Raw genomic sequence first — 15,412 nt, forward strand, 5'->3', positions numbered from 1 at the left:
ATAGTTTTCTAAGGTAAAAACGCTTATGTTTGAAGACAGTATTAAGCGTAATTTACAACATTTTAATGGGTGGCTCTATAATTACGTAACCCGCTGTTTAATTGCACAAACCGTAATAAATGTTTGCAGTTTGCTAAAGCCTACCACGTATTTCCACATATGAAAGATAAGTGTTTAATATCTGGTTCATTGAAAAGCTAAATATATATTTATATTCAAGTCAAGAGAAATGTTTTATATTTACAATTAGACCTACACATAAGTGCAGTCTGACAAAGCAATATGCCTGAGTGCTTACATATTTCAAAATTTTTAAATAGACTTTAAATAGTCACAGCATTACTTTTTGAATAGTCAAAGCAGGAAAAGGGCTTGACTGTATGCACATTTACTATTGTAAGTGTTATATATAACAATATTTATTGACAATTATTCACTGACTTTTGGAAAAAAAGTAAAATTAGAGCAAAGAATTATTTAATTAACAAAGCAAGTATTAAATTATGAGAAAAAAACACTATTTGTTAAGATAGAAATTATCAATGTTATAATTATTATAAGTTGCACGAATGTCTTCAACGCTTTGTGGTTAAAAACATTATTGACCGAATTGCAAACAAATAACAGAGGTCATTATAATACAACATCTCATTTCCAACAATTGATGCAATAATACATGTTTATATATGTAATATATGCAGTCAACATATTTATAATTAAATGCTTCATGTTTTAAAAATGAAGAATCCAAATGCAACTATGATACACTATTTAATTAAGAAATATATAATAATCCTCCAAACAGAAAGAAATAATTTATTCCGTTATTAAGAAAAAGCCGTGCAAAGTTTCCATGAATTACACAACTATAAAACATGTGCCGTGTAGTAATTAATTAGGTTATTAGTATCCCGTGTTGAGTGAATGGACCACAATTAGCTCAAAACTTTGGTGCATGGAGTAATGTAAGCAAGTTATTTGCAATTACATGACGAAACTGTTACATGTAGGACGAGATTAACGAGCATTGTTTCACCTCACAAATATTTCAGGTTTGATTTCTCAACACAACAGTCGAATTAAGGAACGTATCTATTCTTCCTTTGTTTTAATTATTGTATCATCATATTTTTTTCTGCTTTCACTCCCTCATGGCGTGACTTTAAAGGTATGGAAACAATCAGATTTTACAACAGTATATTTCTACTGTTTTAGCTTTGAGCCTTTTAATATGCCTCCTGACTATAATTGTATACAAGATAGTTTAAAACATTTCAAAGACACTGTAACACCATATTATAAACCAAATCAAAACTCCTTCAAAATGTGTCTTTTGTGTCATTTTATAATTTCATTAATAGAATAACAAGAGCTTGTATCAATAATAGATCTGCCATCAAACAAAATAACTTATTTTTACTTATCTTTCATCAACCTGTCACCGGAATCTTTGAATTGTAAAATAACTTAGTAACACTAGGTATAGGCTTGGTAAAGGATGATAAGTTGTAAATGAATACACGATAATGTTCACACTCCTTATATCTGTTAGCACTCCTTAAAAGTAAAATTGTTGGTAATGCCATGACAAAATACAAAATAAACCCAAAAATTCATGAAAACATTCAGTAATAATTTAGATCATCTATGTAAGAGAAGTAGCTTTGCTTTTGTCAAAGTTTAATGATGGTAAATTGAATATTCTTTCTTTTTTTCATTAAATATTTTTTTATCATGTATAATATTAACCACAAACATATGATCTGGTATTCCGATACAATTTTAAAGACAATAATGGAAAAATAGATGACAGAACGCAACTTGATCTCGTTAAAAAAAGAGTACAGAGTATGTGCCTCCTTTAGAATTTTGAACGTCATCATCTTGAACGGTTCATTGATTCTGCAATCACTCTGTCATAGGACATATTTATTCAAGTCAAATCCCAATCAGATGTTCAATCAGACTAAAACTCTCGCTAATTATTGAATGTGATATATCATTGCATGGCAAATACAAAAGTCATATGAAAAATTTCGAAATCAAAAAATGCTCTAATAACTGTTTAAAGGGTCAGATTAACTTAAACTGAGGACGAATGTACCTGATAGTATAGACCGTATGTACTTATAATTAAAACCGTACTTACTATAAATAAAAAATATATTATTAACAAAGCGATATTTGTCAAATTCAAAGCATGAATAAATTCACATGGGAAATAGTTTTATCAATATCGCTTACTGTTGAAAAGGTGAAATAATTTTGCATGACGAGCGTTCTTCTGTATTTTTGTCAGACACGCTTAACTAGTTTTTATTTCTCTAGGGCAGGTTCCTTTAATTAAACCTGGTATAATATAACCATTTGTTCCGAGCCATTATAAAGTGACACTGTTTTATAGATAGTATCAAACTAACGTAACATTGATTCCGTTTGATGTATTGTCAGGAACTAAAATCATTAATAAAACCAATTAGTTTTCGATTATTTGTGAAAAAATCACATAACGATGATCCGCAGTATATGTGTATGCCGTTGCATTAACTTCGAGGAATTTTCCTAAGCAGTTTCATGAACGCATGTTTATTTCAACGCAAAAGGTGGGCACACTTTTCAATCACCTACTATCTGATATATGTTAATATTTAACAAAACACATTATTTCATTGTAATTTAATATATTTCAATATTAATTCATCATTAATCTTATTTGTATGACATTTCATGTATTTATACGCAGACTGACTATCCTACGATAAGCTACGATAAGGTGTTATTAACACAAAGAGTTTTTATAGGTAAGGCCCTGAATTTCAAGTTTTACATTTGTTTCATTAAGTAAACTTATGTATAGCACGTAAAAAGTTATTAATATTGCGAACATTAAAAGACAGAGAAAAAATTTAATGTTGCTGACACGGTTAGACTGAGCCTGTTCATGGACGTCAGTTGAAACTGCAAGCTACCTAGCATGGCCCCTAGCACCGGTTTAAGCAGAATTTATCATTAAGGCATGAAAATGGCGAAATTTTGAATTTAGAAACATATGTACTCATATTTGCTTAGGCGCAATGATACATTATTATTTGCAATGGCAGTATAGATTGTTCTCCAAGAACTGTAATAGTTTACTAAGGTGAAAACAAATCTTATGCTTGCAGACAACGTTTAGTGTAATTTGCAACATTTTTATGGGTGGTTGTATGATTACGTAACCCGCTGTTTAATTGCACAAAACATAATAAATGTTTGCAGTTCGCTAAAACCTACTACGTATTTCCACATATAAAAGATAAGTGTTTAATATCTGGTTTATTAAAGAGCTAAATATATAGTTATATGCAAGTCCAGAGGAAGTTTTTATATCTATATTGACTATGTAATTAAAATGCCACAGGTGTATAAACCCAAACCATTATTGAAAGAAGCAGTACTCACGTAATGTCCTAAAATGTTGAGTGCACTGAGTTTCCTGGCCCCGTTAACCACGCCCGGCAAGCTGTCGCTCCACTTCAAAATTGTGGTGTACGGTAAAACGAGCGAACGGCATTTCCGAAATAGAGCGGAAGGCCGATTTAAATGGATAATTGTAAGTGTTGTTTATGTTTTTGTCTTATTATTCATTTAGGTTGTATTTTCTTAACGCTTTAAAATGCAAGCGCAAATGCCTATAAAAGTAGAGAGACAATTAGACCTAGACATACGTACAGTCTGACAAAGCACTATATAGCTTGGAGCTTACGTATTTCCAAATTCTGATAATAAAGTTTGAATAGTCAAAACATTTTTATTTGAATAGTGAAAGCAGGGAAAAGGCTTGTATGCACATTTACTATTGTAAGTGTTATATATAATAATATTTATTTCCAATTATACACTGACTTTGGAGGGGGAATTAAAGAGAGTTATATTGAATTAGCATAAAGGCAGTGATTGATTATCAAAGTATAAGATTATGAAAAAACACACTTTTTGGGAAGAAAAACGTGTTGTTAAGATAGCTACATTAACAGTGTTATAATTATTTGAATGGCTTCACCGCTGTGTCGTTATAAACAGTCTTGATCGCATTGTAAGCAAATAACAAAGGTCTTTATAATACAACATCTCATTTCCAACACTTTTATTATATTTGATGCAAGGGTAAATGTATATACATGTATAAGTGTATATACAGTCAATATATTTATAACTTTAACCATGAAGAATTAAAATGCAACTATTTTCATCAGAAATATATAAACAGATAGAAAGAATCTATTCGCAAATATTCCGTTATTAGGGAAAAGCTGTGCCAAGTTTCATGAATTATACAACAATACATGTACCGTGTAGTAATTTATTGGGTTATTAGTATCCCGTGTGGTGTGAATGAATCATAATTAGCTCAAACCTTTGGAAGATGGAGTGATGTAAGCGAGTTATTTGCAATTACATGACGAAACTGTTAGGACGAGGTTACCTCAAAAATATTTCAAGCTTGATTTCTCAAAATAGCAGTCGAATTAAGGAACGTTTCTATTTTTACTTTGTTTTAATTATTTTATTATCATTTTTCCTTTGCTTTAACTCTCTCGAGGTGTGACTTTAAAGGTATAGAAACAATCAGATTGCACAATAGTATATTTCTACCGCTTTAGCCTTGCACCGTTTAAATTTAAATATGCCATCTGACAATAAGTGTTAACAAGATAGTTTAAAACATTTGCAAGACCCTGTAACACTGCATTTTAAACCACATCAAAACTCTTGTGTCATTTTTTTATTTCAGTAGCTTAGATTTAATTTAACAAAAGAGCCTGTATTAAGAATAGATCTGCCATCAGACAAAATAATTTATTTTTACCAATCTTTCACCAACTTGTCACCGGAATCTTTGAATTGTAAAAGAGCATAATAACACAGGATATAGGATTGTTAAAGGGTGAAAAGTTGTAAATGAAAAATACACGATAATGTTCACACTCCTTATATCTCTTAGCACTCCTTAAAAGTAAAATCGAAAATGTCCGTTTGATGTATTGTCAGGAACTAAAATCATTAATAAAACCGATTAGTATTCAATTATCTGTTATAAAACACATATCGATGATCTGCAGTGCATGTGTATGCCGTTGCATGAACTTAAAGAAATTTTCGTATGCAATGTCATGAACGCATGTTTATTTCAACGCAAAAGGTGGGCATGTTTTTCAATCACATGATATATGTTAATATGTAATAAAACTACATTATATTATTGTTATTTAATTAATTTCAATATTAAACATTTTACATTAAAGATTTTAAATGTTGCTCACACGGTTTGACAGCGCCTGAACATGGACGTCAGTTGAAACTGCAAGCTACCGTGCATGGCCCCTAGCACCGGTTTAAACAAAATTCATCATTAAGACATGAAAATTGCGAAATTCTGAATTTTGGAACATCAGAAGATGAACTCATATTTGCTTAGGTGCAATGATACGTTAATCTTTGCAATGGTAAAGACAGTATAGATTGTTCAACAAGAACTATAATAGTTTTTAAGGTAAAAAAAACTTATGTTTTCAGACAGCATTAAGCTTAATTTACAACATTTTTATGGGTGGTTTTATAATTACGTTTACCGCTGTTTAATTGCACGAAACATGATAAATGTTTGCAGTTTGCTAAAACCTACTACGTATTTCCAGATATAAAAGATAAGTGTTTAATATCTGGTTTATTGAAGAGCTAAATATATAGTTATATGCAAGTCAAGAGGAAGTTTTTATATTTATATTGACTGTGCTATTAAAATGCCACAGGTGTATCAACCCAAACCATTATTGCAAAAAGCAGTACTCACGTAATGTCCTAAAATGTTGAGTGCACTGAGATTCCTCGCCCCGTTAACACTTTAAAATGCAAGCGCAAATGCCTATAACAAGTAGAGAGACAATTAGACCTAGACATTCGTACAGTCTGACAAAGCACTATATACCTGGGTGCTTACATATTTAACAATTTTAATAATTTTAAATTTAATAATAAAACTGGAATAGTCAAAGCATTACTATTTTAAAGTGAAAGCAGGAAAAAGAATGATATGCACATTAACAATCGTAAATGATATATATATAACAATATTTATTGACAATTATATACTGACTTTGGGACAAAAATAAGATTAGAGCAGACTTATATTTAACTAACATAAAGCCAATGGTTGATTTTCAAAGCAAGTATTAGATTATGAAAAATGTTTTTTGGAAAGAAAATCATGTTGTTAAGCTACATTAACAATATTATGCTTATTATTTTTATGAATGTCAACGAAACTGTTAGGACGAGGTTAACGAGCATTGTTTCACCTCACATATATTTCAGGTTTGATTTCTCATCATAACAGTTGAATTAAGGACCGTATTTATTCTTCCTTTGTTTAAATTATTGTATCATCCTTTTCTTTTGCTTTATCTCTCTCAAGGACTTTAAAGGTATGGAAACAATAAGATTGAACAATAGTACATTTCTACCGTTTTAGCCTTGTGTCGTGGACAATAATTGTAAACAAGATGGTTTACAACATTTGCAAGACTCTATTTCCCACATCCAAACTCCTCATTTTATTATTTAAATAGCGTAGAGTAATACAATGACATCAAGAATAGATATGCCATCAAACAAAAGAACTTATTTTTACCAATCTTTCACAATCCTGTCACCGGAATCTTTGAATTGTAAAAGAACTTGATAACACAGGATATAGGCTTGGTAAAGGATTAAAAATTGTAAATGAATACATAAGTATGTTCACACTCACACTTACATTTGTTAGCACTTTTCAAAAGTAAAATTGTCGGGAATGTCATGACAAAATACTAAATAAACTCAAAAATTCATGAAAACATTCATCAACAGTGATAACTTAGATCATCTACGTAAAAGAAGTAGCTTTGCTTTTGTTAAAGTTAAATGAGGGTAAATTGAATATTATTCTTTCTTCTTTCATTAGATAAATTGTTTTTTGTGTTTTTATCATGTAGAATATTAACTACAAAAATATGATCTGGTATTCCGATAAATGTTTTTAGAAAATAAGGGAAAGAAAATAAAAGACTGAACTTGATCTCGTTATGTATGTTAAAAAAAAAGAATACAGAGTATGTGCCTCCTTTTGAATTGTTAACGTCACCATCTTAAACGGTTCGTTGATTGTGCGATCAACATTTCATAGGACATTTTTATTCAAACCAAACAGAGTATGTACCACCTATTAAATGCTGAACGTTTGTCAAAGAAGCAACTGATAATTATATTTGTACAAAGTGTAACTGTAAAGATGATGGTCTGTCTTCACCTGATTATTGCTCGTCCAATCTTTCTTGTTATCAAATCATTGATTCGCAGTTAATCACGAGCTGTATGAAAACGTGAATATTTACTGGGGTTGCGTTCATTGAACGCCGCCTTTCCTTGTTGATCTTGTTTATCATATTTTATACATCAAGACTCTTAATATTATTATAGTATATCCTGATAAAAACTGTTAAAATGCAATGACAATAAAGACCATCAAAAGAAAGTTTGTGTTTGGTTTTGTTTACATTTCCACCGGAATGTGCCATTTGAACGCGCATGTCAATTTGATTTCCATATAAAGTTCGAATTTCCAAAAATTGTCAACATTTTCTACGCAAAGTTTCTAAATCACAACACCTAGCTCTAAACCATGATACGATATACACATAGAAATTTGAAGCACATTACTTTGAAGGTTTGTAGAATATATTTTATAATTAAGGGTATAATTGCCACCTTTTATAACCTAATATCATCATTTCCTTTGTCTTAATTACAGTTTTCATATTCCCGCTTATGATTGAGTATTTCATGGTTTTCTGTGTTTGATCACACAACATTGCGCTGAAATGTTTTAAATAGTAAAAGACTGTCAATTGAAAAAAAGCTTTGATTGGAAATTTAATTACATTGTGAACATGAAATAAATCATTATTTTTATCTGACTTTTATGATTTACACATGAAACGTTGAGTAACAGTCTGGTGTTAATCAGAATCTTTTCTTTTACTTCTAGATTTACTTTTTTATCGATAAGTTGCATGATCTAGTTTTTTCAATGAGAAAAGTCACGAAGATCTCGTTAACAATGTACGTGACATTTTTGCACCTAGTTATCATGTATGAAATATCTTACTATACACAAAGAGTTGTTTAAAACATTCAGTGTGTAAGTGTGTACTAAGTATAATTTCAGACACTTGTGCATGATTTATTAGTATTTAGCATTTTAAAGTGTATAAAGCTATATATCTGATACAAAAATTATTTTTATAATTTTAAAAAAGTATGCTTTTTCAAAATGCTTGTTTGAAATAAATATAGTAATTTATTGCCTTAAAAGCGAATAACGCATATTAAGCAAAATCATTGCTAAACAGATAAAACCCTACTTAAAATAATATTTTGTACGGAACATTTTATTTTGTTTACGTACATTATTTAAGACTAAAAATCATTTTCTGCAATTTTAAATACTCACAAATATCATTTTGTTCACCACAAAGGCACATTGTATGCCTCAGAAACGGATAAATTTTCACTTCTTTTAAAAGGGCAAACATAAGTATAATAACTTCTAAATATTGAAAGATGCTTGTTATCTGACGAAAGTAGCGCTAATTGTGACATAAGCTGTCATAAAAGTTATAAAATGAAAACAATATAGTATTTTGACTTTCATACAAAATACTTAATCACTATAATTGTACGTATTGCCAAAAAGCAACAGAAGAAAAAAGATGGTTCTGATGATTGGCCAATGAGTAACGTTTTTGGACACCGTAAATGTAAGAAAAAACAATAATAATAGACTTTAGTAAGTAATAACAACTTAAGAGTAATAAAAATAAATGCTTTACATCTGTGGTTGAAACATTTTACTGCTACTTAATTTCTGTATACTTCACCATTTCAGTTTAACTTTTTTGCTGTTATGCTTCAATCTCAGGTTGATGGAGTTGTAACTTTTTGTCCCATGTATGTGGTCTTAAGATAAAGCTTCAGACAAATTTTTAGTGAAGAATTATTTAATGTTAACTTCATTTTACGCGTAATAACATACAGTATTAAGTGCAACTTACATATAATGTTTTATAATTTTATAAGAGTTATCAATATTATACACCCACTGTTTAAAAGCCAGCAAAAATAATAAGTGTTCACAAAACCATTCGCTAGTTAAATGTGTTGTGATAAGATAAGTATTTTATTGACAAGCAAATCACATATTGATACAAATGCATGTCAAGTGCTAGTTTTTTAATGTGTATAAATTCAGAAATGACTTTTTTGGTAAAAGCTTGTAAGATATCAGTATCAAAGTACAATAATTCGCAACAAATAAGTATAAGGTTAGGCTCAGTTGTTACGAGACATTATAATCGGCATAAGAACCTCTGAAAAAGAAGGTTATATCCATTCTATACTAACAATTAAAATACTATAATCAAAAGGTACCATGCAATTGTGAAATATTTCAGGATAGATATGTTATGAGTAGTGCCTTCAAGCTAAGGCTCAGGTCAGTGCTTTTATTTAAGCAATAAGATTAATCATATAGTTGGCCCAACACCATTTGTTGTTGTTGGAAATGTCTGGAATTTTGCTGACATTTACTAGGGACAGATAATCAGATACATTACCAGACTTTTGCTTGGGCTCAAAGGGACATTTTCCTTTTTTCTCAGGGAGAAGAGCAAAATACTTCTAACTGTCAATTATCCGCCGTACGATTTAAAGAACATTTTTACCGAAATATGCATCGCTTTAAAAATAAAATCTAAGGTATACCTGATAGGCATCAAAAGCGTTTGTTTATTGCTTGTTCGCTAGTACAATACGCCCATTGACCTCTTTGAATTAACACACTTCTGTGCCAATAATCTGTGAATGATTAACATAACATGGAGAACAAAACATTATTAATGAGAGACAATAATTACAGCATTTATATATGATTAATATGATACAAAATCACAAAACTACAATATCAAAATACTGGATTTATGAAGTGAACGACCTCTGGTAGCCCCAATGTCTAACATTACTAGCATAATCCTTTGTTCAGTAAATATATTTTCTGGTCTATTTACCAGAAAATGTAACAGTTACTATTAATTGAGATGACTGTAATATTACCTGAAAAACATCCACATGAAATTATTATATGTATTAGAATGCTTTAGGTAGAAAAATCTGGCAAAAATGGAGATCGACAGAGAGAGAGAGAGCAATTGAAACGAGTATAAAAAATCAAAATCAAAGACTTGTTTATTTATTAAATTCGTGCAAAAAAACACGTCTAAATGGTTATTGTAAAACAAATTAAAAAGTGCTCTTTGCTAACGCATGGCGTCGCAGTTAATGTGTATTTTTATGTAAATTTAGTGTGGTTTTGTACTACTTCAGCATATCACAAAGTCAATATAACTGAGTAAGTCTTATGATATACATCTTATTTCGGTTGCTTCGCTACGCCAATTATGACATATTATAAAGAAATCTCCCCAGGGCTTGATGATATGTACACATTAGAAGTCAACACAGAAATAAACACTTTATTTACAGATTTAAATAAAAACTTTATTCTTTTTGAAAAAATGTTGCTCAAGGGTAATTTTGCTATATGCAAAGCACATCAAAGCAGTCCAGTTATTTATTTTTCGAGTTATTAAAGCCGAGTTTAACTCAATGTTTATTGCCATGTCTTTTTTTCGTGGATCTATTGTCACGTGAAAACTATGTTTCGCTCATAGATCAATTTAGCGCCCCCTGGACTACTCGTCCAATGCTCAAGAAAGTGAAAGTAATGCAAAATCATCATATACAAGAACATGCTGATAAAATTAATTGTTTACTTATCTAATTACGATTGTATTACAATAGTATTTAGTCAACGTTTTAATCACTTAGAAATGCAATTCCCATACAACTTATATTTATATTAATCTTCAAAGCAGAGAGACTCCATCCGTCGATAAAAGAAAGTTAAGCTATGTTTGTATTAAATTAATTAAGCAACTATTATTCATTTGATTATCGGTACATTATGTGATGTTAATGAACAACAATTACCAATTAGCTTACACCTTTGATCGTAAATAAAATAGATAGTATTGTAAGTGTGTTATTGACATAATTCATTATGAGATGGTTCGTAATAACGAGGTCAAAGGAATAATTGTTTCAATTCTTTGGAAGCACATATTTTAGGTTTGCTGATGTCTGTATCACGCAACGCACTCACTCCAAGTTGATACAGCGTTCCTATCATCAATGCCTTAGATATTCCTTTATAGAGCTATGCTATCACGTATACCGATCATATAACTTAACACATTTTTTGAATCTTAAAGTTATTTTAGTAGATTTAACATCATATTTGCACGCTCATATGGCGACTGTCCGGCTTTTTCTTGTAAAAGAACAGCTCAGGTTCCCCTCTGTGCATTGTTTCAAGCATGCACTAGCCTCTATGTAGAATCACCAACAATTTGTACTTTAGTTTAAGTTTGCTGGATAGCTTCCGTACATAACAGATGCAAATGACCTACTTCTGATAGTTATCATAATTTGTTGAAAACTGAACCAACTTGAAGTTGACAATCATAATGTAATATTGACATTTTGTCTTAATTGTAATTTACTTATTGATACCAATTATCAAATATATATTTGGTTTCATAATTAAAGATATTCTATGCTCAAATTTGATATAAGAACAAACTGATAATTGCTACACAGTCTTGACTTCACACAAAGAAGATATGTTATGTTGAAAATTCTGCACACAACATGTGGTCATAATATGAATATATAGTGTCATTTAAAACTGACATTTTTTTAAGAAAGTACCAAATTACCTGACCTGTAATAAGGAATACAGCTTCCAATTTATAGTTAATTCATTCTTTTTATTCAAATTAGACATATTCGATAAGAATTTCATAGTTTTTAATAAATTTCTGTGATTAAAATATTTACGCAAGGATGAGCATATTATACCTTAAAGTTCACATGCTATTGCTTTGATCAAAGATAATGTATTTGCCTGCCTGATTAGATTTTATAAAAATGAAAGAAAATGCTTGACTTGAGAATGTGCGTACATTATAGATTGTTTACCAGTTAGAGCACTCCTCAAATCTTAAAATGAGGTAAGGCAAATTCATCTTGTTAATGACGCAAGAAGTCCATTACCAAGTTAGCAACGCTAGTACATATTTTGTAAAACTACTTGTTCGAATATGTTTACAACCATAGAATGATGTCAGAAAAGGTAAGCATAGTAATAAAATTGCTGGGAGTGTATGCAAAATTAAGTTATTTTGTAAAGAAAAACAACAACAAAAACATATTTTTACGTTTAAATCAAACTGTTCAATAATTAAAACTCGACATGACATTTCTGTCATTTTGTAGAGTTTAAGTCGTTATTCTATGGTTATTAAAATGTTACGGAATTGGTAATATTTATTTGTAATGGAACGCTTATATGGCGGAGACATTCTGTCACATGGTAAAGTTATATTTATCAAAAACATTTAAAATATTTTCTATTAAAATACCATCATATTATCAAACCATTTTATCTGGACCATGCTTGCATGGACAACAGTTATTTCAGTCTTCATTTATTCTTGATTAACAAACAAGCCACACAAATACGAAGTTATTATTTATTTAATATGTTTTTGCTAAATGCCTTCATCCAAACAAAACAAATAGTTGCAACGTGAACAATACAAACTCCAGATAAAATAAGGTTACAAATGATATATTACTTTTTATTTATTTATTTATTTATTTATTTATTTATTCATTCATTTATTTATTTATTTATTTATTTATTTATTTATTTATTTATTTATTTATTTATTTATTTATTTATTTATTTATGAGTTAAATCATTGTGCAAACACATGTTGACAATTTTACAAAGATGTTTCAAAAATGAACTGTAATTGAATAATTTATTGACTAATTGATTGACCGATTTCTTTCTTTTTCCTTTGTATTCTTTCTATGTTTGCTAAATTATATACGAATTATTTTGTCTAGAAAAACAGATGACTTAAGTAATTTAAGCATAATTACTAGTCTAATATATAAGATTGAATATTAATTTCAAATCGATGAAATTATCTAACGTAATTTATAAGACCATCTAGATGCCAAAATATTTGCTTAAAGTCTGCTATGAAATATCATAGTTAGTTGTAAAATGATTGAAATTAAATATCCACTTAGAAACAGTTGATGTATTTTTTCGTTCGCCCTAAGTAGACTCAACCTACTGCAAAGCTCTAAAGTAACTTCATTCAAAATGTAATTAAATGTTAACCCCATATTACAGGTAAAGACTATATTAACCGTTTTCAGTGCAATAATTGCATGTTATGTTTTTGAGCGTTATCATAATTATATATCCCGCTGATAAATAAAAACAGCAGAAAAAAACAACAACAAATGTTTGCAAAACATTTCGCTAGTAAAACTTGTAACGGTTCTGTTCCTCATAAAAAGATATATTCAATTAATTGAAAAAAATAAATGTATACAATATTACACGTCAGATTTATACGCATAGATTCAATAAAATAGGTGTAAGATACCCGCACTTCAAAGCATACCCATTGAATGACTATTTTCTTCTCGGGTTTACTTCTTGTGACGACATCGAAAGGGATAGCAATAAAAATATTATATTCAGATGTTCGTTCATACTTTTTTCTAGGGTTTTATATAGTGACAACAGGGAACGTGTTTTTATTTTGCCTATGATACATTATGATACAAAAGAGAAAGAACATCAAAACACCCGGGAATCTGATTTATTCTCGGGGGATACGCTGCCCTCATACACACAGATCAGACGGTCTCGTGTTTCGATGCTCTTTCTATTACTTATTTGATTGAAATCTTGAATGCTGAGAATGATTATATAACAACATTTGTAACAAACATAATGAACGAAAACAAATGATTCGTCCTACCCGATGTTGTAAATGTGAATTTAGTATTCACCCATAATTAGGCAGTTTGATTCTAGCAAGTGACACGTTTTTTTAAAGCGATGGAAATTAATTACAATTTGCTACTTTGAATGTTTCTATTGAACGATTTAAAATGAGTTGGTGTCCGTGTTTTTGACTGAATATGGTATGGAGGCCAGGTTTTGTCGACATTATTTTCTTCAAAGGTTTGAACGAATTTATTTCGATATAACTTTTTCCTACCTAAATAGTAAAAAGAAAACCGTAAAGTCAAACGTTATAATGCAGATCTATCAGTGAATGAGAAAATAGGATTTAACAAGATGGATATTCGTATGGTGTCGGATTTATCGAAATGATGAAATAGCTAATGGACTCAAGAGGTAAGATAATAAGAAACGCTGCATCAGCTATTCTGCACTAATCCTTACTTTAGTATCTACATTATCATCAATATGTCTGTAAAGTCAGAATGATTAAATGAGTTCGTCAGACTGATCTATATTTTGTCTGATCTTTCACAACGAGACTTTCATTCCTTGCAATCATTCGTAAAGCATTAGCTCGAAACAAAACAAACATAACTTACAAGAATTGAATGTCATGCGGTTGAGGTGTGTGCCTCTCAAGCCAGGGGATCGTGGCTTCAAGACAAGCTCCGTTTTCTCATATAAAACAGTACTGGTTAGTATTCGAAAACGGATTTAACATGGTTAAAATTTTAGCTTCGAGCTTTTACTACAATTTTGCCAAATATGACAAAATCTAACTAAAAACAAGGAATAATATATGCATTCCAATTCACAATGTCACACTTCCTGTATAAGTTATTAAAGCAACTGTAAATGTAATATACATACAATGAGATGTTTAAATGTTGTTCTTTTTGTTTGTTGTCTTTGTTTTTTCTTCAAAAATACATGTCATCCATTGTTTTAGGATACCGTTCAGGTTAATCAAAACCTGGAAAAAGAAAGATTAAGATATCTGTTTGATGAACCAGGGGTTCATTTAGCCCACTTTAAAAACGCTCTTGTTAGTATTTTTAAGTGTTTCTAGTAATGGAAATTTAGCCCAGCGTATAAAACGACGGTGACATATATACGAAGTTTGAATGTGCTAAGATTTATTTAAAACGTTAATACTCATTAGAATTCTAAATCTCATTTTTTAAATCAATGTCAATACAAATTGTTTATATCAAAAGTTTGAGCGATATTATTTCAAAGTTTATATTTCCATACCAATGTTTGTGCAACCCCTTTGTATTTCTGGCGACGACAGTGACGGGGGCACATGGTCAAAAAACATACACATTGTTGTTCCTCCTACAATGTTGAAATAGTTTGGTTTATTTTAAAATATGC

Source organism: Ruditapes philippinarum, unplaced genomic scaffold (genome assembly GCF_026571515.1).
Source record: "Ruditapes philippinarum isolate M1 unplaced genomic scaffold, ASM2657151v2 ctg2079_1_1_1_1, whole genome shotgun sequence".
NCBI lineage: Eukaryota > Metazoa > Mollusca > Bivalvia > Venerida > Veneridae > Ruditapes > Ruditapes philippinarum.